General features: G+C 36.1%; 1 protein-coding gene and 1 long non-coding RNA gene across 3 annotated transcripts in view; both read right to left on the minus strand.

The window, feature by feature from the left end:
* The window catches only part of MAGI2 (membrane associated guanylate kinase, WW and PDZ domain containing 2), a 1334434-nt gene that overhangs the window by 1035905 nt on the left and 275091 nt on the right, over positions 1-23438 (minus strand). The window lies entirely within an intron of this gene.
* On the minus strand, positions 1953-23343 carry LOC125930812 (uncharacterized). 2 transcript variants are annotated; one of them, XR_007460258.1, is made up of 3 exons: positions 22935-23343; positions 9493-9554; positions 1953-2096 (listed from the first exon to the last, which is right to left on the minus strand). It is a non-coding gene; the product is annotated as an uncharacterized LOC125930812 (long non-coding RNA). The 2 variants fall into 2 exon arrangements; XR_007460257.1 differs by lacking the exon at positions 22935-23343 and adding an exon at positions 9975-10456.

Genomic DNA, 23438 nt, shown 5'->3' on the forward strand with positions numbered 1-23438 from the left:
TAATGATGATGAAGGACGGGTAGGAAGATGTGCATGAATCCACACAAACATTTTCCACTTTTGATGGATGAACTCAGAAAATATAAATACTGTGTACCTGAAGAATGCTTCATTCTTTATTAAGTACTTTGACATTTATTTATATTATTTCCAATAAGTTTACATTTTATTGTATGCATTTGGCATATGAGGAAATTGACTCAGTCAAGCTGAGAAATGTCAGAGTTTAGATTTGAACCTGGATTTTCCAACTCTAAATTTTGTGTTGTTCCTATCACATGTTATTGCTTCCCCTCCCTGCAATTTGTGAAACCTGAACTGATGAAAAAAACCCGTCTCAATGACAAAAGTATTGCAACATGTCCCTTGTTTTATAATTGTTGAATTTTAAAAAATACTCTATTTTTAGAAAGTTTTAGATTTACAACAAAATTGAGAAGAAGGTAGAAAGATTTCCTAGATACCTCCTATGCTCACACAGGCACAGCTTCCTCCATCACAACATCACTCACCAGAATGTGCACTTTTTACCAATAATGAGCCTATATTGACACATCACCATCACTCAAAGTCCATCGTTTACATTAGATTCAGTCTTGGTGTTGCATATTCTACAAGTTTGGACCAATGTAATGACATGGTTCCACCATTATAATATTAAATAGAGTATTTTCACTGCCCTAAAAATCCTCTCTGCTCTACCTATTTATCTGTCTCTCCATTATCCCTGGCAACCACTGATCTTTTTATTGTTTCCATTATTTTGCTTTTAACAAACTGTCATATAGTTGGAATTATATCCTATATAGACTTTGTAGACTGGCTTCTTTCACTAAGTAATATGTACTTAAGTTCCCTCCATGTCTTTTCATGCTTTGAGAGCTCATTTCTTTTTAGTACTGAATAGTATTCCATGGTCTGAATGTACCACAGTTTATTTATTCATTCACTTACTGAAGAACATCGTGGTTGCTTTCAAATTTTGGCAATTGTGAATAAAGCTGCTATAAACATCTGTGTGCAAATTTGGTGTGGACATAAATTTTCACTGATTTTAGGTAAATACCAAGGAGCATGATTGCTATATCATAGAGTAACAGTGTGTTTAGTTTGGTAAGAAACCCCCAAACTATTTTCCAGAGTGGCTGTATCGTTTTGCAGTCTGACCAGCAATCTGTCAGAGTTCCTACTCTCTGCACCTTCCTCGCCAGCATTTGGTGCTGCCAATTTTCCACACTACAGTCATACTAACAGTCATGTCATGGTATCTCAGTGTTGTTTTTAACTTAAAATTTAAATTGGATATTTAACTTTAATGAAAATCTAGTTAAAATTCTATTCATTGCTATTACAGTATCTATGTTAGTGTTTTCAAACTTGAGTATTAGACTCCTTCAAATAGGAAAATGCTCCCAAGTTTCTAGTGCTCACTTAAGTTATATTTATTATAATACTACTTAGATATATGCACATTTATTTTCTTAATGTTTATTTATTTTGAAAGAGAGAGAGAGAGAGAGAGTGCACACAACGGAGGGTCAGAGAGACAGAGACACAGAATCCCAAGCAGGCTCCGTTCTGTCAGCGCAGAGCTCAGTGTGGGCTCAATCTCATGAACCGTGAGATCATGACTTTAGCTGAAATCAAGAGTCAGCCGCTTAACTGACTGAGCCACCCAGGCACCCCTAGATATATGCACATTTTAAACAAGAAAAATTAATTCCCTTTCCTTCTAGCTTTTGTACAACTTCTATGATTACAAACCACAAAAAAATACAAATTAAATACAAAAACTTAAAAACTCAGTAAAATTCAAGTTAAGACTATTAATTTAATGTGATAAATGGTAATATGTTGCCGAATTTATATCACTTGCACTGGCTTGTACAATAGACAGATATATATTCTATATTAATATGTTCTATAAATCATTGTATTATCATTATTAATAATTTTTCATTAAATTTGTTTATTTTAGGGAGAGGGAGGGAGAGAGGGGGAGAGAGAGAGAGAGAGAGAGAGAGAGAGAGAGAGAGAGAGAATCTCAAGCAGGCTCCACGATGAAGGGCTCAGTCTCATGACCCTGGGACCATGACCTGCGATGAAATCAAGAGTTGGAAAATCAACCAAGTGAGTCACCCAGGTGCCCCTCAATATATTTTTTTTTACATTTAACCCATTTTAACTAATAGTCTCTGAAATCCATTGTGTCCCCAAATATAATACCAAATATAAAAATGAAAAGAATGTAACATCTTTTTTTTTTCAATCACAGAATTTCCACTATTATGGCTAGACCTCTTTCAGGATGGTACATACTCAGATGGGATTCAGGCAGTGTACCTGCCCAAAAGTGATTAACTAACTACTAGAAGCAGGATCCTTTGTATGCCCCATGTCTGTACCACAGGGAACACTCTGACAACTAAATAGCCCACCACTCGTTTCTTAATTTGGAAACTTTTGTTCTTATAGAGACTCATAACTTTATCTGTTCTTCCATTGCATCAATTGTATAATTCACATAGTATGTCTTCATTGCTTTACTTAGTAGCCCAATACAAAACAGAAAATGGTGCATCTGTAGGACAGGATATTCATAATGTTAAATCAAAATATCAACTGATTAAATGAAAAAATTAAATCTTTGTCTATTAACATGTCTTTCAATTGCAGATTCTCATTGCAAAAAAAAAAAAAAAGAAGAAGAAAAAAATCGTTTCTGTAACAGATACAAGTAATAGATGTGAGGAAAATAAACTGTGATTTCTGTTATTTGTACATTGGGAAACCCAAATCAAACTGGCAAGCCAGGATACTAAGCAAACACATTAAAAGTGACACACTAAAAAACATACAATAATAATTTAAAAAATAAGTGAAACACTGACTTTTTTACAAGTCTTAGAGAACCTACTTTATCATGAATCAAAATACAGAAGGCAAACTGAAATTATAGTGTAATGCACAGTAACTAGTTGATATAATAAGCAAAAAAAAAAAAAAAACTTTTACAGGCCTCTGAGATTTTGCCCACAGATTTCTCAATAAAGCCTCCTTAATAATAATCAATCAATGTTTAAGTTTTTAGTAGAACTCTTTTTGCTACTAAATTTGCTATACTCTAATTTTGTCTAAAAACTTAAAGACAGTATGGTTTTTGTTACTGGTGCCTCCTATTTTAACTTAGGTGTCTTTTATGAATTTGGTAAAATGTGTCTCAACTGGAAACCTCACAGTGCATCAACTGGCACTTTATATGGAACTTTCTTTTTAAAAAAATTGTTTAATGTTTATTTTCTGACAGAGAGAGAGAGAGAGAGAGAGAGAGAGAGAGAGAGCAGGGGAGGGGCAGAGAGAAAGGGAGACACAGAATCATAAGCAGGCTCCAAGCTCTGAGCTGTCAGCACAGAGCCTGATGCAGGGCTCAAAGTCACAAGCCATGAGATCATGACCTGAGCCAAAGTCAGACGCTTAACCAACTGAGCCACCCACGTGCCCCTGTATGGAACTTTTGAATGATTTTTCACCTACCTTCTCTATATTGCACATGCTTAATTAAGAAAAAACAAACTTTCTCTTCCGTCCAATTATTGTAAAATACAATTACGGCAACAAAATTGAAAATAACCAACAAGTTCTATGCTTCCATTGTTTTCAAAGTGTTTTGCAGTCACTAATATTAATATTTAAATCAAGGAAACAAGAAGGTATTAGGATATCTGAAGCTGAGTATAATTAGATGCCAAGTCTGAAGATATGTCTGTAAACATCTCAACAGAAGGATTTGACATTGGCTGGTTCTCAGACAATAGATACAATGCCCTGTTTGTGTAATAAATATAGGGTTGAATTAGCCAGGACTTGTTAACAGGAAATTATAACACACAACATAAATATTTTTGGAATGGATAATGCAGGGAGGACGGGCAAATAATGATGGATCTCAAAGGGTGACATAATTTTCTTAAAATGCAATTTTGAGAAGTCACATACTTGGATACAAGGTCTGCCTGCAAAGTATCCAAAAGCCTACCATTACCACAGCATCAGGCAATTATGGCTAGGGATGTGATTTAGATATAAAGTGGTTGAAGGAAACAGGCTAAGAAGGGCTACCATCATCATTCTAGGGTGAGTTGAATGAGGCAGTAAAAATTGCAGAAAGAAAACAATATCAGAGCAATGGGTCCAGGTTTTGAAAAGATAACTCAATATCATTTTGAAATAAATATCAATCAGCTGATGATGTGTAACTATGTTGAAGGTGTGTTACAAATCGAAATACATAGGTATTTTTTCTTTCTTTCTTCCAGCCTTCATATCAAAGGGAGATGTTCTTATAGACATGTAGCCACTGGACATACAGAAGCAATACAAAATCATGCATAATACCCCAATTAAATATTTATAACACATGCAAGTTAAAGGGTTATATGTTTATGGGATTGAAGAAGAACTTTTAGACCAAATGGTGAATTTGGCCTCAAAGCTGTCCTCTGCTTCCTGTCTATTGCTTCCTGCCTGCCTTCATCCTTTCCTTCCCTTCTCCCATCTAAAGACTGCTCTCTACTATGGCTTTGTATGTGGTCTCATTCTTAACATTTAAGTTTACCAGAGGGATACGAAGATAGCAACATATTTTCAAATGGCTCATATTTATCTTCTTTCCTATTTCTCTTCAACTTTTATGTATGAGATAAAAACTGCAGTCAGGTGACACACACCTGGGTTCAGGAAACCTAGATTTTAATCTAGACCCTCTCCCTGACAAACCAAAACTGTTAGAAAAGTTTCCTTAAATCCATGAGCCTCACCTGCTAGCATTTTGCACTGGTTGTGAGGAGAGAAGGCATTAATATGCTCAACCTAATCGCACCCCTGATCATTCACTGAAATAACCCTCTGTTTGCCTCTTAGTCTTTAGTCAATGTGTCCTTTTAGCCCAGGGAAGAATTTCTTCTAAATAAATCCTGCCACCTATTCAAGCCTACTGAAGACAAATATTACTTCTTCTGGGATACTCTTAAATAGACTGAGCTCTGACCCTTTGGATTTTTGAAAGTAGTTTGAGTGAATAATTCTAAGAGCCCTGGTCCCATTCTGTTATATGATGCTATTTATCTTCTTTTCCACTAAGGTTTCTTATGATAAAAAGTAACTGAGTAAAAGTTAAAGTTTAGTCTTTGTGTTCTTCACAAGGCATACCGTGTTGCCTTGTTGCTTACACGGAGTAAGCAACAAGGAGATGCTTTTGGAGATGAAACACTAGTCCTGCCTTGGCTCACGCCACTTCCTCAGTAGATTTAATGATTCTGTGATGCCTCCTGATGCCTGCTAGGGTTCACCAGTGGTCAAACTGGTTAGGTTATTTACAGAAATTACAGATTCTTAGACCTTGTGGTAGACAGAATAATAACCTCTACCCCAAATATGTTCATGTCCTAATGAACCTGGGGACATGTTACCTTACAGGACAATAGAAACACACCTCAATTACAATTAACTTAAGAATATTTGCGATGGGAAGACTCCCCTGGATTATCTGGGTTGGCACAATGTCATCACAGGGTCCTTACGAGAGAGAGACACCAGATGTGATGATGTAAGCAGAGGTTGGAGCAGTGTGTTTTGAAGATGGAAGAAGGGGTCAAGATCCAAGGAATGTAGATGGCTTCCAAAATTTGGAAAAAGCAAGGAAATGGATTCTCCCTTGGAGTCTCCAGAAGGAGACATCTGCTGACATCTTGATTTTAGTCTGTATGATCCATTTCATGCTTCTGACCTCCAGAACTGTAAGTCACAAACTTGTGTCATTTTAATTGCCTCTTTGTGGTAATTTTTTTTACAGTAGCAATAGAAAACTAATACAGAACAAAACCAGACTCAATAAATCAGATTTTCTGGATGGGTCCCAAGATTCTGCCTTTTAAATAAGCTACTCAATCGGCTCTTATCCTCAACATTAGAGAAACTTTTCTTTAGAATTGCATTCCCTTTCTGTCCAATGGAACTGAACCATCCCATGTTCTAATCCCTAAAGCTATTCCAAGGTAAAGTGGATAATTAATTTCACAAAATTCCTTAAGCATGAATGCAAGAGTGCTATTGGAAAGCAGTTCACACTTCTCTTAAAGCCTTCTATTCCAGGGGTGCCTGGGTGGCTCAGTCGGTAAGCATCTGACTTCAGCTTGGGTCTTGGGTCATGATCTCACAGTTTGTGAGTTCGAGCCCTGCATAGGGCTCCATGCTGACAGCTCAGAGCCTGGAGCCTGCTTCAGATTCTGTGTCTCCCTCTCTCTCTGCTCCTCCCCCACTCACACTCTGTCTCTCTCTCAAAAATAAACAAGCATTTAAAAAAAAAATTTAAGAAGGCTTCTATTCTATTTTCCAGTAAAAAAACTATTATTTTAACAGTGACATTCTCTTATGGATTGAATTGTGCCTCCGCGCTTCCCTCTCCCCCAGTTTCATATATTGAAGCCCTAAATGTGATGGTTGTATTTGGAGATATGGTATTTAAAAATAAATGAGGTCATAAGGATGGAGCCATAAGCTATTATGATTACTGTGCTAATAAGAAGAGGAAGAGACACCAGGGATGTACATGCACAGAGGAAAAGATCATGTGAGGAACATGACATAGAGAAGTCTGCCATCTGCAACCTAAGGACAGAGGCCTCAGGAGAAACCAACTCTGCTGACATCTTGATCTTGGACTCCTGGCTTTGAGAAGTGTGAGAAAGTAAATTTCTGTTGTTTGAGCCACCCGGTCTGAGAATCTTGTTATGGCAGCCTGAGCAGACTAATACACATTCCGAACCCAAGTTCCTACTATTGCTGGTTACCTAAGGGAGTTATTCCAATAGGTAAGATTTTAATTACTACCATTTATTTACCACTTGTTAAGCACTATGTACTATGCAAAGAGCTTGTATACATTTTTCCCTCCTAGAATCCTCTCAACACCTCTATAAAGGTGATATAATTTTCTTTGTTTTACAGATTAGAAAATTGGGAGTCAGAGAGGTTAAAGTTGGATACAGAATAGGCACTGACTTGCAAGGGAGCTAGGACTCAAACCAGTTTGAATGACTCCACTCTGATATATGATTTCTCTAGTAACTGCCACTTACTGAACTACTGCTATGCTCCAGCTAGGATGGTCATGGTTTCAGGAGTGTTATCTATAGCTAAGGAAGGTGATCAGGAAACAAGGAGGAAATGTGGTGTGCAAATAAAGATATATGTTTAGTTTTTTATTATAATTCTAGATCAATAAGCACCAGTCACATTATTACCTGGATGTAATGGCTATTTCCACAGTAATAACAGTTTAAGCAAACGAACCAAAAAAACTTAATGTGTAACCTAATGTTGAATCTCAATTATTACACAGAGGCTGCAGTCATAGTGAGCACAGTTCTTATTTACAATACTTTCAGGAAGTTAATGGAAAGGAAGTGAAGATGAGAATGAGCCTTGAATTTTGGAAATGCGTGAACCTTAAGCAGGGCATGGCTTGCTTCACTGCCCCTCTGATACTCTACGGGTTGCAAGCAAGTGGCTTTCTAAAGGCAAACACAACTGACTGTAACTTTCCTGGAATATATCTGTTATCATCTATAGCCCGAGAGGCTATTTTTAGAAGATTCTGGCCAGGTCTTCGATAGATCATTTGATTGGTCAAAGGTGTTGACTTCTGCCAATGAAAGCCAATCATACTTGCTGGCTTAAAGCAATTCTTATTTGCCATTGTAAAAAAAAAAAAAAAATGTTGTGGTCCAGTAGATTTTATGCTGAATATAGAATTTTAAACATTGGGAGTTGAGTTCTAGTTCTGTCACTGACTCACTAGATGATTTTTGCAAGTCATTTAATCTCTGTGTATCTATTTTTCAATTCTCCAAATAGGAAAATATAATCTTTAAAGTCCAGAAGCTTCTCAAAAGAATAATTTCTCTCTGCTCTATTAATAGACTCTGAAATGCTGTTTCTCTCCTCTGAGATCATATTAATTATTATTATAGTCTGGTTGCGTATGCATGATGTATGTAATGCTTACAAAAAGAACTAGAATACAAGGGGTCACTTAAAGTCTTCAAATATGAAAAGAGCAAGGAAAAACAGGGTAATTCTGACCTCATAGTAATGATTTGAGAAATAAAAAGTCAAAACAGCACAACTTTTGAAGATTTTTTTATCAGTATCTATAATCTGAACTTCAGATTATAAACTCGAATCAGCATTATAGAAAATTATTTCAAAATTCTAGGGTGCATTTTCCAGTTACTCTTAATATAGCTTTGATCTATTTGATCTACTCTAGAAAAAAAAATCAAAGAAATGACATAGTGTTTAATCATAATGGAAAAATTATGAGATTATTTTTAAAGTATTTTTAAAATTTGAATGGCATTTTAATTTTTGGCACTGAAAATGTTATTAGGTACATGACATGCTCAGGTTTAGTTATAGCACCAATACTAATTGAAGTTCCCAATGCCTTAATCAGTTTCTGAATGTTTCTAGTTTTTTCAAGAAAAAGCAACAAGAGTAGAAATAAACTGTCAAACTTTGGGGTTCTTTCAACTGTCTATAAGTCATTTTTCCTTGGCTAATTCACCATCACCACAAGCCCTAAATCCCTTAATTACATCCTTCCTCCAGGTAAGGTACCCCTTCTCACAATCCCAGTTTGTGTCTTTGATAGTTTCTCAAAAACTTAGATTCTTATTTCAACGTTTTTAGTTTCTCTGTCTCGCATTATCTTCATCAAGTATAGCATTTATCAAATAATTTCTTTGTCCTAGATACTGTTTTGGATACTGAAAATACAGAGAACAAGAAGACTGTTTTCTGCTTATGATGGATTTTTCATATATTTGGCTGTGTAGAAAGCCAGCAACCCATTCCGGTTTTTCCTTTCAATGTCTGTATCCTGCTGCCATTTCAACTGGTCTAAATCTCCATCACTTCAAGCATGAATTAATCTAACATCCCACACTTCATGGTCAAAGTCATTCTTTATCCTCTTCATTCCTCTCCTCTTTGCCTCATCGCTTCCAAAAGCAATGGGGCACATCACTGCTATGCTAATTTTCCTTTAGGTACATGTTTAGCATTTCTTCCCTCAAAAGTCAATAATTATTAATGCACCATATCTTGACTCAATAATCAAGGCAAATAAGATTGTTTTCACAAATATCTACAAGAAAATCTCAACTCTAGACTTGCCAGCCTCTTGCTGCTGTATCATCCACCATCCCAAAGTTGATTTCTCTATGGCTTTGTTCATGATGGTTTCCAGATATGAAATGGCTGCCATGCTTTTCTGTATTTATATAGATTCTTAACAGGTTAGTGAGGATCAAGTTCTAGTATCTAGCAATCAGTTTCATAAGATATCTATCTTCTGAATATCTATACATTTCTAGTTTGTGACACTTAATATGGTACTCTCGTGCAGTCAGATGGTAGTCTTTTACTTACATTATCTTGGCGACAGGGTCAATGTTCTGTCTTTCTTGGCATTTACCTGACACCCACATTGGCTGGGCACAATAGATACAAAACAAACACTTTCTCACAATCATGACTTCCAGAGTGAGGATATATATGCTTAGGTCTTATACATTCTGGTTTTAATTACAACCAATACAGACACTACTGAAATTTAATGAGAAATACATGTTCATGTGATAAAATTCACATGTTCTTTTATTTTCCAATTCATTTATTGTCATTATTTAGATTGCTCTTTTGGCTCATGTTTATACATTAGTGTCTATAGCAACCTCCCATAATTAAAGTGTGTGTTATCAGAAAGCTTACTTTTCCCTGGCATGTGGGTTTAATTCACATTAAACATAAATTTCTGTTAAAAATAACTGAGAGACAGATTTTTTTCTCTTTTTTTTTTTTTAATAGGAAGAAGGCTTCTAAACTAAACATATATCCTTAAGGCCATATACCTTGGTCATCAGATTGGTATCATCAGATACCAATGCAGGAAGAAGACCCAAAGATGGGTATTTTGAAGACCTAAAAAAAGGAGAATATTTGTAGTGAGTGTATGTGTGTGAATGTGCATCTATGTGAGTATATGTATGTGCATGTGTGTGAGTAATAATAATATCAGAATATGATGTCAACATAGGAGTTTAGTCTTAAAAGATGTCAAGTATTTACCAGAACAGAAATTGGAGCAGGTCCAAAGACTTGAAGAACCTTTTATTTTACTTGCCCTGACTACCTACCATTAATCAACCATCTCTAGCTCCACAGTTTTACCTCCCACCCAGCAACCTTTAAATTGTTCCCACCCTTCTAGTGTCTTGACTATCCTTAGTCATGGTCCCCGATCCACCAGCACAGAAGCTGGAAAGTCTTCCTCATGATAAACAGGCAGCATGTCAGTCAGAACCCACAGCCCACCCTTCTTGCACTTTGACAACTGACACATGTCATCTTTATGACACTACTATCATCTGCATTTCCCTATGCCATGCTTCATAGAACAACTCAGGCAATGCCATGTCTTTTTCCTTTTATAAAAAAGCCTTTTGCAGTTTTGTTCTGATAATTGAGCAGAGTGGAATCAAAATATTGCTAAAAACCTTTTCAAATTTCCTTTGTTTATTATAATCTGGAAAATTCTCATAGTAAATTGGGTGTAATCAGTACATACAGTTTTCACATTCTACATAAATGCAACCAATAAAATTTTACACAGTGCTACTGATAATTTTGGTTTTGACTTGTGCATAGTAGTTAGATGCATAAAGTAGACAGATGACAACATAGCCCTCAAAGTGAACAGTTACATGTGCCTCATATCAGGCTCTAGGAATATAGCTAGGGATAACCAGACAGTTCTGCTTTCCAATGTTAAGTGATGTGAACTTATGACAGTACACAAATGCATGTTTATCGCAACATCTACTAAGATAAAAACATATCCATAAGAATTCTATTGCTTAGGGGCACCAGGCTGGCTCAGTCAGTTAAGAGTCCAACTCTTGATTTTGGTTCAAGTCATGATCTCACAGTTCTGGGATTGAGCCCCACATCAGGCTCCGTGCTGACAACACGGGGCCTGCTTGGCTGCTTGGAATTCTCTCTCTCTCTCTCTCTCTCTCTCTCTCTCTCTATCCCTATCTCTATCTATCTATAGATATCTCTATCTCTTGCCCCTCCCCAACCCCCGTCAAAAAAAAAAAAAAAAAAGAATTGTGTTGATTAAATTGCTCATACATTCCTATAGTTCTGAAAGTGCACTTTTGTGTCCAACTTTAGATGACCATTTTCCATTTACTTTGGTAATATAATTCAAGTAATAATGAAAACAGGGTAAGAACTCTGACCACAATGCTACAATGGTAGTGTAGATGAGTAATATTGAACTTCAAATCCCACAACAGTGGAGAACCAATGGCCAAAAACAGAAACTAGTGAAGCACTGCCTTAAGTATTTTGTTAGATATAGAACAAAAGTGAGCATCTACTTTTAAGCACAGATTAGAATTAATTCTGGTAATTTGTAGAGCTTTTTAACAATAGTTAAAACATAACTATATGATCATTATCAGATACTTAAGTGTGCCTTCAAATTTCAATATAACTATCATGCATAGAGTAAGACATTAAAAGATAAATTATATCTCTTATAGAAACTACTAGGTCATGTAATAAAAATCACCTTAGTTAAAATCTACCTTCCAAATTAGAATAGGAAGAAGGAATTATTTAATTACATATACAGAAAATAGTTAATTAGTCCATGGGGATGATATAATTGTATACCTACTTGTATACAATACTTTGCAGTTTACCAAATATGCATTATCTCATTTGCTTTTGCTTTAGTTTTCTCATTTGTAAAATAGGGCAATGGTTGTTTCTACCTCATGGCTGGTTTGAAGGAAAATGTGTTGATAAACATATGCAAAGATGCTTAGAACAGTGCCAGGCACATGAAAAGCACTATAAGTTGTTAGCTATTATCTACAAAAATAACCATAATAGTGAGAATTGAGTAAATTCATATAAGGCACTTTGTGCCCGATACATAGTAAGTGCTCAGTGTGAATGCTAATTACATAAGAAGCAGGTAGCACATAGTATTACTCCAATTTTATAGATAAAGAAACGATTACAAATCCAGGCAAATTCCCCAAAGGTCAAACAGTGTTACATATATGAAAGTCAACACGCTCACATTTTGCCTTTTGAAATTTCTACAGAGTATTTCATTTTTAACATGCCCTATCCTGACCCCCTGCAATTATACTTCCTATTTGTTTCCATGAATACCCAGCGTGACAACTTATCTCAGTCACAGAAAGAGCTGTTGCTCTAATTGTGACTCTACACTCACATTTAAGTTATAATTTCATTTTTGGTTTCTATGGAAATCAAATTTCTTACTTCACTGCTGGGTTGGGAAATGTTATTCTAGAAACATGGTTCTTCGCAGAAATGGAGGAGCTAATCCTCCAGGAGCCTGATCCTGGGCTTTAGGATCAGGAAGTTGTTATTTAATGTAGTTTGGGTACAAGAAAGGATCTGCTTTTTCCCAGAAAACAAATAAAGTGACTTCTTTTTTTTTATGTTTATTTATTTTTGAGAGAGACTGAGCATGAGCGGGGGAGGGGCAGAGAGAGAGAGGGAGACACAGAATCCAAAGCAGATTCCAAGCTCTGAGCTGTAAGCACCAGAGTCCAATGGGGCCCAAACTCACAAACCACGAGATCATGACATGAACCCAAGTGGATGCTTAACCGACTGAGCCACCCAGGTGCCCCAGATAACGCTAATTCTTAATGTAGCTTGGTCCAGGGAAGCATAATATTTTCTTCATACTTTATTTTTCTGTTATAAATATACATAAAAAGTATATGTTCCTGCCTTTTGTTTCACCTTTCTTTCAAACAAACTTTTTTTTTTTTTTTTTAAGTATCCCACATATTCCATGATGCATTCATTGCTCTGGGTTTCCAGGGAATACTAGCTAATGCATGATGTTCTATAGAGTACAACTGTTCCTAATATAATAGTCTGTTGATTAATAGTCTGGTCTCAACAGTCTCAACAGGGAAATAGTATAATATCATCTTTGAGTTGTTAAAAAAGAAACCACCTACAACTAAACAAAATGTATTTTAGGCAAACATCTGCAAAAAGAGCAGATAAATTAGGGAGAACACGAAGGAAGACCTAATCTAGTCCTGCTGTGAAAATCCAGGTTGAAAAATAAAAAATGCCAATAAAACACATACTGGTTGCACTATCAGTCCTCAGAGGGCTAATGCTGGTGTATACTTTGTCTATTCCAAAGAGCCTACACAGCATCTGGCTTCTGAATCTCTGCCACTCCAGAACTGAAATCTCCAGGGATTTTAATTTCTGCATTTATTTTTAGGGAATCAGAAGTACATTATGTCTGACACATTTGTTTTCTCTAGGCAGGCTGATGGAAAGTGAAGTAGGGAAGTAGGAAAATTCAATTCATGATTAAGGAATTTGGTCATAGGGCACTAATAGAATGTCATGCATTCCAAACAATGTTCATGCAGATCCTTGCTGTGTGGAGGGCATTTCTCTCTGACTCAGCAATTTGGGTTCTGGGCATGGGAAAAGGATAGAGTTTTGAGGACTAATAAACAGTTACTGTCAACTCATTTCTGATATCTTTAATTTTCTTAGTAGTCACTGAAGAAAGTGATAGGAGGAGTGCATTTTTCCTTTTAAAGAAACTCAAAGATACACTAAAACTTTGTTGACGTTCTACATTCCAAACCGCTATTCTTTTGTGCTTGCTTCATATTTAAGAAAAAGGCTCTTTGCACAAGCTTTAAATCAAGATATGCAAAATTGGCTTTAGTTCCTTTTTGGAAGAGCGAGAGCGGCATCAGCCTTAGGCAAATATGGAAGAAGAAGATGAAGCTTGAATGTCCAGGGATTCTTTTTAAAAAGCTAACTGAATAAAACATTTTAAAATAAATGCACTCGTTAAGGGCATTGAAAAAATTCCATTTAAAAATAGGTTTTACATGTACTGACTTTTATTCACTTAAACTGGGTTCACAGCCTTTCCACCCCCCCACCTTTGAAATGATCAGGCAGATTAAAAAAACAAAGAACAAAACATGTTATACTCCTCAGTGCTGTTTCTCATTGAATAACAAGTTATAATTGTTTTGCTGCAGACAAAGGCGACCATACACCTCAGGAATTGATTATTCAAGAAATACTACTATTTTTTGATATTATTCATTTTGGGGACTGCATGTAACGTTTTTCTTGTTCCTTTGCAGCTCATATATTTCTTCGTTGTTATGGGTTAAAAATGTGGTTTACAAAAACTCAGTGTCTAACTGTATCCTAAGGAGGACAATCCAACATACGGTGTGTTTAACCATGGAGCTCCATCTAGCTAAATTGGGCATTTGCAATATAAGTTGATTAGTGATTTACTTTCTGCTAAATTTTACTGTGAATAATGCCAATTCTTCACTTTATCCAATTCATGTGAAATATACTGAGATGCGGAGAACTGAGAGGGAGAACTGAGTGCCTGATTTCTATCATTAAAATTAAGTCCTTGTTATCAAGTATAGAGCAACTATGGGTATACAACAGAAACACCCCCACTGGAAGGTGAACAATTTTTAACTACTCATCTTTAAGTAAAGTTCTTTTCTCAAATCATAAAGGAAGCCTAAACTGAATTCTGGACTTTAGGAGCATGTAACACAGGGTGGGTAAATTTGATAGAAAGAAAACACAAATAAAACTAAGATGAGAACAAGGTGCTTTTGGAGAGACAGTTCTAGGTGGGGCTTCCCTATTGATTTTTACAGAAAAGCTATTAGAAGTGGAAAAGACCCTAGAGGTAGAAAACAGCAATCTCTCTCTCTCTCTCTCTTTTTTTTTTTTTTTTTTTCTTTAAGATCTTTTACCAACACTTCAATTATCTGAAGTTCAGAAAAGTTGTAGTGCTACAGTAGGTTGTGACAGAACACGGGTAAAACCTGGCCTAGCCGTGAAATTCAAGGAAGCTGTCTCTGGATAGTTAGAGACAATCAAAAGGTTTAAATTAAGATCTCTTGGGGAGCCAGGGTGGCTCAGTCAGTTAAGAGTCTGACTTCAGCTCAGATCATGATCTCGCGGTTTGTGAGTTCAAGCCCTGCGTTCAGATCTGTGCTGACAGGGCAGAGCCTGGAACCAGCTTCAGATTCTGTGTCTCCCTGTCTCTCTGCCCCTCCCATGCTCATGCTCTGTCTCTCTCTGTCTCTGTCTCTCTCTCTCAAAAATAAAGATTAAAAAAAAATTGTTTTTAAAGATCTCTTCAGGGAACATGGTAAAGTAGAACTTCAACTCCCCTCTCCCTATTTAAGGAATGGATACAATGTGTAGTTTTTCATTTAAAGGTAAAGAAGAAAGGGCATATACGGAAAAGAGAGCATTCAACTGCCTGCATGTATAAGGATATCTAAATGCACATAAAGTACCCAGAACCAACAAAGCAACAAACCAATTCATATGTCACTAGAGCAAGAAATATTATTTGAAATTCAATTTGAAAGGCAGAATTATACTTTTTCATCTACTAAAAACATTTTATCTAGCTGACAGTGTTTTTGCAAAGATTCATGTTTCTCATGTGGTTAATGTTTGTAAAGTATCTTGTGCTTTTGGGTAAGAAAGATTTATAAATGAAAACTAAATCAATGTCTGAATAAATGATTTCTAAAAGTACAAACTTCAATTTTAAGATTTAGTTTGGTTTAAAAAAAAGTACTCTTGCTTTTTAGATTCAACTTATGTAAAGATATGCTATTTTCCTAAAATTCATTGCCAGCAGAAAACACAGAGTTGGGCTTGTTTGTGTGTTTCTGAGCAAGACAGCTCCTCCAGTGGTTCTTAAAGAAACCTCAGAAGAGTGGGGACCTATTTCCAGGCCTCACCCTTCACATACTGAATCTGGATCTCTAACAGACCCCAAACATGTTAGGTTATAAAGTTCTCCAGGTATTTATGCAGAGCAGAGGTTTGGGATGCACAAGTACAGTCCACACCTAATACTGACCACCCAAATCATCCATATTCTGAATTCATTAGGAGGCATTTGAGCTTATTGAAGAGAAGGTAGTTTTCATCTCTATCCCTGGTTGCATGATAAATTGAGTCTAGAGTTAAGGTATCAATTTCAACCTTAAATTATCTGGTGACATAAAACTGATTTCAGGTTTCAAAAACCTATTTCTCCAACTTTTCTATTATAAGCTTCTTGATATATTAATTCCTATTTTATTCATCATTGTAAGCACAAGCTTTGACTAAATCCAGACATATCTACTATTGTATAGTCATTCATAGAACAAATACACAAGGGTAAATTAAAAAATGAGAATTTGTTAGAGTTTATATTCTTACAGGAGAGACAAACAATAAGCTCAGGAGCAAATAAATACCTAAGATAATTTGAAGAAATGATAAGTACTGAAAAGAAAACAGGTAATGTGATGAAAGGTGACAAGAGTTGGGGCAGGCAAGAATTTATTTAAATCAATAGTTCAGGAAGGTAAGCTTTGAGCTGAAAGCCAACCAATGAGGATGGGAGGAAGGAGGAGTTCAGGCAGAGGAACAGTAAACGTAAAGGCGAAGCCCAATGTATTTGAGAAACAAGAAGGACAGGTATGTGGAGTATCTAGTGTTAGTGGTTCCATGGTCAGACATAAAATCTCAAGAGGTACACACTGAGAGTGGAGGTGGTGGTATTACCTGAAATTATTTGAAAAGTCCACGGGGGGGCTAAGGCTATTTACCCTGGTAGTGAAAAGCAGCACTGGCTTGGGTTTCAATAAGATCTGGATTCCAGTCTGGGCTTCACTGACTACTAGAGCAGTGACTATGTATACAGAATTTAATTCTGATTGCCTTTATTGTTAAAATGGGGATAATAACAGAGTAATAACGCTGTGAATAATAATGGTCCATTGCATTGTTATGAGGATTACATGAGAAAATGAATAGCCCAGTGCTTGGCTCTTAGTAAATGTTCTACAGATGTTAGTGTCATTATCATGGGCAAGAAGGAGTTCCTTTGTATATAAAATACATCACAACATGTTTATATACATATTATAATGTTGCATATACATATATAAACTTATATTATTCAATCAAAAATAACATAATGATGATGATATAAGAGGATATTGATAGAACAACAAATAAGTGATCAATGATTTATGCTATAAATTGTTGGCTGGTAATTCCTGGGTAATCCATAGTTACTGGTTGTATAATCTCTTCTAAAGCAGAACTAACAAAAGTAGATTCTTCTATGCTGGTGCATTTTCTGATTCAGATATACTTTCTTGACAATTTTATCTGGGAAGATGGTTCAGCTTGTAACACTGAGAAGTGTATCTCTACACTAGTTTGGGGACATTACAGCCTTTCCCAAACAAATTATGCCCAGCTTTTTTCTGATTCACACTGAACAACCCCACCTAAATTCAAATCCACTTCACTCAATGCTCATTTAAGGAAGAATGAGAGGAATCAAATTTACATTAACCGTTAAGTAAAATATGACAGCTATAATCACATGGGCTACTGAAAAAAGAAACAGAGACTTTTTGGTAAGGTTTGTTGTTGGTTGGGTGGATATATTTCTTCTTCAATTATTCATATATTGGATTAAATAAACTAATATATATAAAGTACTTTGTACAGCACTTGGTATATAATAAGCATCAAATAAATTATAGCTCCTATTAGCATATTGATGACAATGCAAAATGCTTTTCTCAATTAGAGTAATTCTTGAATATACAGACTTACAGACTCCCCCCACCCCCACCAGTCTTTCTCTATTGGAGTTCCCAGGAGATCTCATATATGTATCTTTTTAAAAGCAAAATCCTTGCAATTTTGGTATGCTTTGCTAAGCCTAGCCTTGACAAACTATGCTTATCCTGTATGTGTAAGTAAATAAACGAATTTTGTTGTACTCTTTGTATTTTTTATGTGAATGTAAAATTTTAATAAATATAATAATGATAGACATAGGTACAGCCTTTTCACATAAGATATGCCTTTCTTATGTACTTATCAACCAAAAATGTATACATGCTGTTCCAATCAAGAGGGCTACAATTCTTTTCTAAGGGGTATTTCTTTTTTCCTCTGAATACCTAATAATGGTTCCATTTCTGAAAAATGCTTGACTCCCAAAGGTATCTTAGGAAAATTTCAGGTTGCTTCATATGTGCCATTTCATGTCACCAGCAATAGCAAAAACCTGTATTCTTTTATTTGAGAATGCTTTCAATAATCTTGATATGATCAAAAATCTTAGTTCTCCTAAATGTAAGCATCTTCACAAACTATTTATTGTTTCATACTTTCAAGGAACTTCTTTAGTCATCTACTCAGAACCTAAGCACTGGTGAGCAACAGTGTCCTGCCTTCATGAAGCTCCTAGTTTATCCAGTGTAGTGCAGACAATAATAAAACAGTTTTACAAATGGATAACAAGAACTGTGATAATGCTTTGAAGAAAAACTTCCTGGAGTCTCAAAATCACACAGCAGGATGAGCAAGATCTGGTCAGAGGGACAGCAATGAGTTCAGAAATGAGATGTAAGCCTAAAAGTTAACTAGACAAAGAGAAAGGAAAATGCACTCAGCTGGAGGCGGGGTAGGGGGGTGGTGGGATTGGTAAATCACTGGGGAGAGGGAGAAGGAGGGAGCTGAGCTCTTCTGAGGAAGTCAGAGAAGGTGGTGTGCTGGAGGATCAGGAAGGAGATTGAGAAGAGCAGAGGTAAGGCCGGGATGAGGGCTGGGATGGGCTTGTCCTAAGAAAAGTGGCTGCAGTGTCAAGGTTTTAACCAAAAGACCTACAGTATCAGATTGGCATTTGACTTCAGTGGAGGATGGGCTGAGGAAGACAAACACAGATAGATTCAGATGAGTTTATGCAAAGCATCAGACCAATGGATAACACCTCATTACTGCAAAGGGTGCCTTTTCCTGGCGATCTAGTATATAAAATCAAAGTCCTGGCATTTTCCACGCCAAAATGGAATAATTAAGAAACAAAAACTCAATTAAAGGAAGAAATATAAAAGAATTATTTATATGCCATCTTTTGCAAATGACTTTTATAATCGCTTTTAAGTATATCTCTTATTTTGCATTCTAATTTCTAACTATGTATTACTGTTTTTGGAATCTTTAATCTTTTATTTCTCTTACTTAGCAAAGCAATATACTTATAGAGGTCCATTCACAGCTGTTGGGGATGGTAGATAACACTTCTTTGGTTATCATTTACCAGGTTAAAGCCATTTTCAGTTTACTCTAATTATATAAAATTTCTATTTGTACCTTTTAAAAGGCAATTTCAAAAGTCTTCAATGAAACAGTCATTGAATCTCAGTGATCCAAAAAAAGTCTTGATTTCAGCATTGGATAAAAGAGCAAAGAAAATCTAAAATATCAACTTTGTGGGACAACATTTATATGTCAAGCTTCCTTTTCTTGACTATTGAAAAATGTTACTTTATTACAAATCTGACTGCATTTGATCTTGTTTTGACCACCTGTGAGGAATGTCTCTTTTGTAATTGCTGGTAAAAATACAGTAGACCGGAAGGACATCACCTCCTAGGAATACTACAAATGCCAGAGCAAGACACTGTCACCATTTGTGAATATTTTTAAGACAAAGTATTTTATTTAATTTCATTTTCTTATGCTTCCAGAGAAAGAGAGATTTAAATGTCAGACCATCATCTGTATGGACCATTTTTAAGTTGGCAGTAACATTACCTCAAACAAAAAGGACAACTGGAGATAGGTTATAAACTGTTCTCTGGCTACATCAAATCTTGGTGAACAATTAGCCTCTTCACTCACTCCTTCCCAACATTATTTCTTTGTCATCTGGTTTCTTCTGCCATTCTGCTTTTTTTCTTATATATTATCTGCCTGCCTGGAATGGTCCACTGCTCTTGTATTCCTTTAAATGCCTTCTCAGAGCTAACCTCTGGCAAACAAACAAACAAACAAGCTATCGAGCTAGTCCAAATCTATTTTGTTTCATGACCTGTACAATTCACTTCAGGCTTGTACAATTCACTTCAGGCTATATTTCTTCTTGTCCTTATGTTTGGTCCACCTGAGGAAAGGATGGGAACTGTGTTGACATTCCATAATGTGTTCAGGTCATCTGTCTTTGTTATTTTGAGTTTATTAAAATCCCTGACAAGCACATCAAAATAATAGTGATAATGCCAGCTGGTTGGCAGGCATGAGTCTAAGAGGCAGTCTTGCTGTTAATGGGTAGAGTGGTTGCTGACTTTGCTCTCTAAGTTTTGTTTATTTGCAGGTATAGCTCTTAACTGAGATGATCAATGCTCTCAGGTCATGAATAATCAAATCTATGTGCTCTTTCACTTCTCCATCCATTTATTCATTCATTCATGTATTCATTCAATAAATATTTATTCAGTATCTTTTATATACTTAGCCCTGTGCTAGACTCTGGAGATAGTTTTTTACAAATTTTCCATGTTTACTTATTTATTTTGAGAGAAACAGAGAGTGAGCAGGGGAGGGGCGGAGAGAGAGGAAGACAGAGAATTCTAAGCAGGGTCCGCACTGTCAGAATGGAGCCAGATGTGGGGCTGGAACTCATGAACCATGAGATCATTACCTAAGCCGAAATCAAGAGTTCGATGCGTAACTGACTGAGCCATCCAGGTGCCCCTACCCTGGAGATCATTTAATAAGTATGTAAGTTCTTAGAGTATACTCTAGTGGGGTAATGGGCAATGACAGATATTAATTAAACAATCTCACTGATAGACGTATAATTAAAAATTGAGGGAACGGGGCACCTGGGCGGCTCAGTCAGTTGAGCATCCAACTTCAGGAAGTATTGGTGAAGAAGCATCAAATAGACTTTTTGAACAGATCACTTTGGCTTCAATAGGCAAAATGGAGGCTGCCTGAATGCTAACACTTGATATAATCCATTTAGAATAAGAAATAGAATGTTGTTCCTGCTCCTCCTGAAATGTTTCAAAATCAGACTATAATGTTAGCAAGCCAATTACTCATGAAAGTTAGGTATTAAATTTCCCTATTTTGAAAACAATAACTACTAGATCACCCAAATGAAAAAAACAAAAACAAAAACAAAAACCTTCTGTTTCTAAAAATCAGAATACATAGGAACTCAGAATCTTATTTTTTAATCATAGTCAGTCTCAAAAATATTTACATGCTAAACAGCATCTCACAGATCTTAAAAAACACTAATATAAGCGGTTTCTTTAGTTGTTATTGTTGTTTTTTTTTCTTAAATTCCCACTGCATTTTAGCTTAACTGTTGGACATATTTACTGGTAAGTACTGAAACAGACTAATACCTTTAAGTGCCAAAAGACAAAAACCACAGCTTTTTATGTGTCCTGTATTAATAGAGATCCTCTGACTTTTGAAGGTTTACCTACTGTGATCAAAGCCCCACTCTTTAAGCCTCCAGTTCACACTACTCAGCTTTTAAAAACCCTCTAGTAAAATCTGCTAACCCATGCAGTTCTGGAATCCAAAAGAGTGAGTCTGATTTTATCTGCATTTCTGTCTTCAAAATAATAATAATAATAGTAAGTCTACATGAGCAAAGATATTTAGGTCTACAAACAAATATATTTTAATAACAATAGAGAAAAAAATCAGATACTTGGCCTACCTGCCAAGACCCAAGTTCAGAAGGTTGAATTTTCACTCTCCTATCTGACAACATAATTAACACCTACAACTGCCACAGCCACACATACTCCCTGTAGTGTTTTAATCTTTATTATTATATTCACAGCTTAAAAAAAAATAACACAATACCAAATTATAAACTCATGTCCTGTTCAATTGTCAGACAGGATTCTAGTTTCCTTTTACAAGACCTTGCTGAATATTTACAGAAATATACATATTCAAAGGATAATAATCACCAAAAGGAAAGCTATTATGGATTCTCTAAAAAATGAGGAGCAATATTAGCAAAGGAGGCAATTACAGTCACATCAAAGACAGATAACATCCCATTGTTTTATCAAGAATGGAATGCTTGTCCCATGTTTTTGCTTGATTGTTAATACAGATTTAAAACAAGCATCTAGAGAAAAATCTTTGCTGGTTTGAATCTCAAAGATTTTTTGAAGTCTCATCAAGTATAAAATGCCTAGAGGTAACTTTTCAGATATCTTTATGTGGGGTAGGCAGAATTCTAAGTTAGTACCCCATATTCCCACCCACTGAGTATAATATAATGCAGGTGGGATTGTAAATATGGTGGAATAGTCACTCCCTAGATCAGGTCATATCATGTGGCAAAGAGGAGACTCACTCCCATGATTATGTTACATTATATAACTGCCTTAGTCAACTGAACTGCTTTAGCCAACTGAAGGGATTCTCTTTCTCTCTCTCTCTCTCTCTCAATCTCTCTTGAGTTTATTTATTTTGAAAGAGAGAAAGAGAGAACATGCGCACTTGTGCATGAACAGGGGAGGGGCAGAAAGAGGGAGAGAGAGGATCCCAAGAAAGCTTTGCACCATCAGCCCAGAACCAAATCTGGGGCTCCATAGCAGGATCCTGAGATCATGACTGGAACTGAAATCAAGATTTGGGTGCTTAATGACTGAGCCACCCAGGTGCCCCAGGATTCTTTCTAACCTCAGAGAAGAAAACTGCTACACTGTAGAGAGGGGTACTTGCCAGAGAATAACAGGGAGCCTCCTGGAGCTGAGAACACTTCTCAGTGCCATAAGCCCTGAGAATGAAATTCTGTCAACAAATGGTGAACTTGGAAGAACCCAAGCCCCAGATGAGTTGGAAGTCCTAGCTCATACCTTGCTTACAGCCTGGTGAGACCCTGAGGCAGAATTCTGCTAACCAGTGCCTAGAGTTTTGACCCATGGAAATTGTGACATCATAAATTTGTATTGGTTTAAGCCTGTATGTTCATGGCAATTTGTTGTGCTCAATGGAAACTAATACATTCAGGATAAGGTTTACATTATCTAAAATTCTGCAGTGCTTGTATTAAAAAGCAAACAAGGTTGGTAAAAAAGATCCTTATTCTTAGCAAAGGAAAATATTGCTGGATAGTTGAGTTTAAGTTTCTCAAAAGTTGCACTTTACTCTGGGAAGTCTGTAAGACTAATTTTTTCATAGCCCTAATAAAAATAGGTAGAAGTTTTCCAGTAACATAAACAATAGAGGATAGAGTATAAATAGAGCAAGAGAAAACACCACTGAAATGATGGTACACGAGATCTAGTACCAGCTTGGCCATAAACAGTTGTGTGATCTTAGTTTTAAGACTAAGACTTAAGACTTAGACAAAGTCATAT

The sequence above is a fragment of the Panthera uncia genome, chromosome A2, assembly GCF_023721935.1.
Source record: "Panthera uncia isolate 11264 chromosome A2, Puncia_PCG_1.0, whole genome shotgun sequence".
NCBI classification, from domain to species: domain Eukaryota; kingdom Metazoa; phylum Chordata; class Mammalia; order Carnivora; family Felidae; genus Panthera; species Panthera uncia.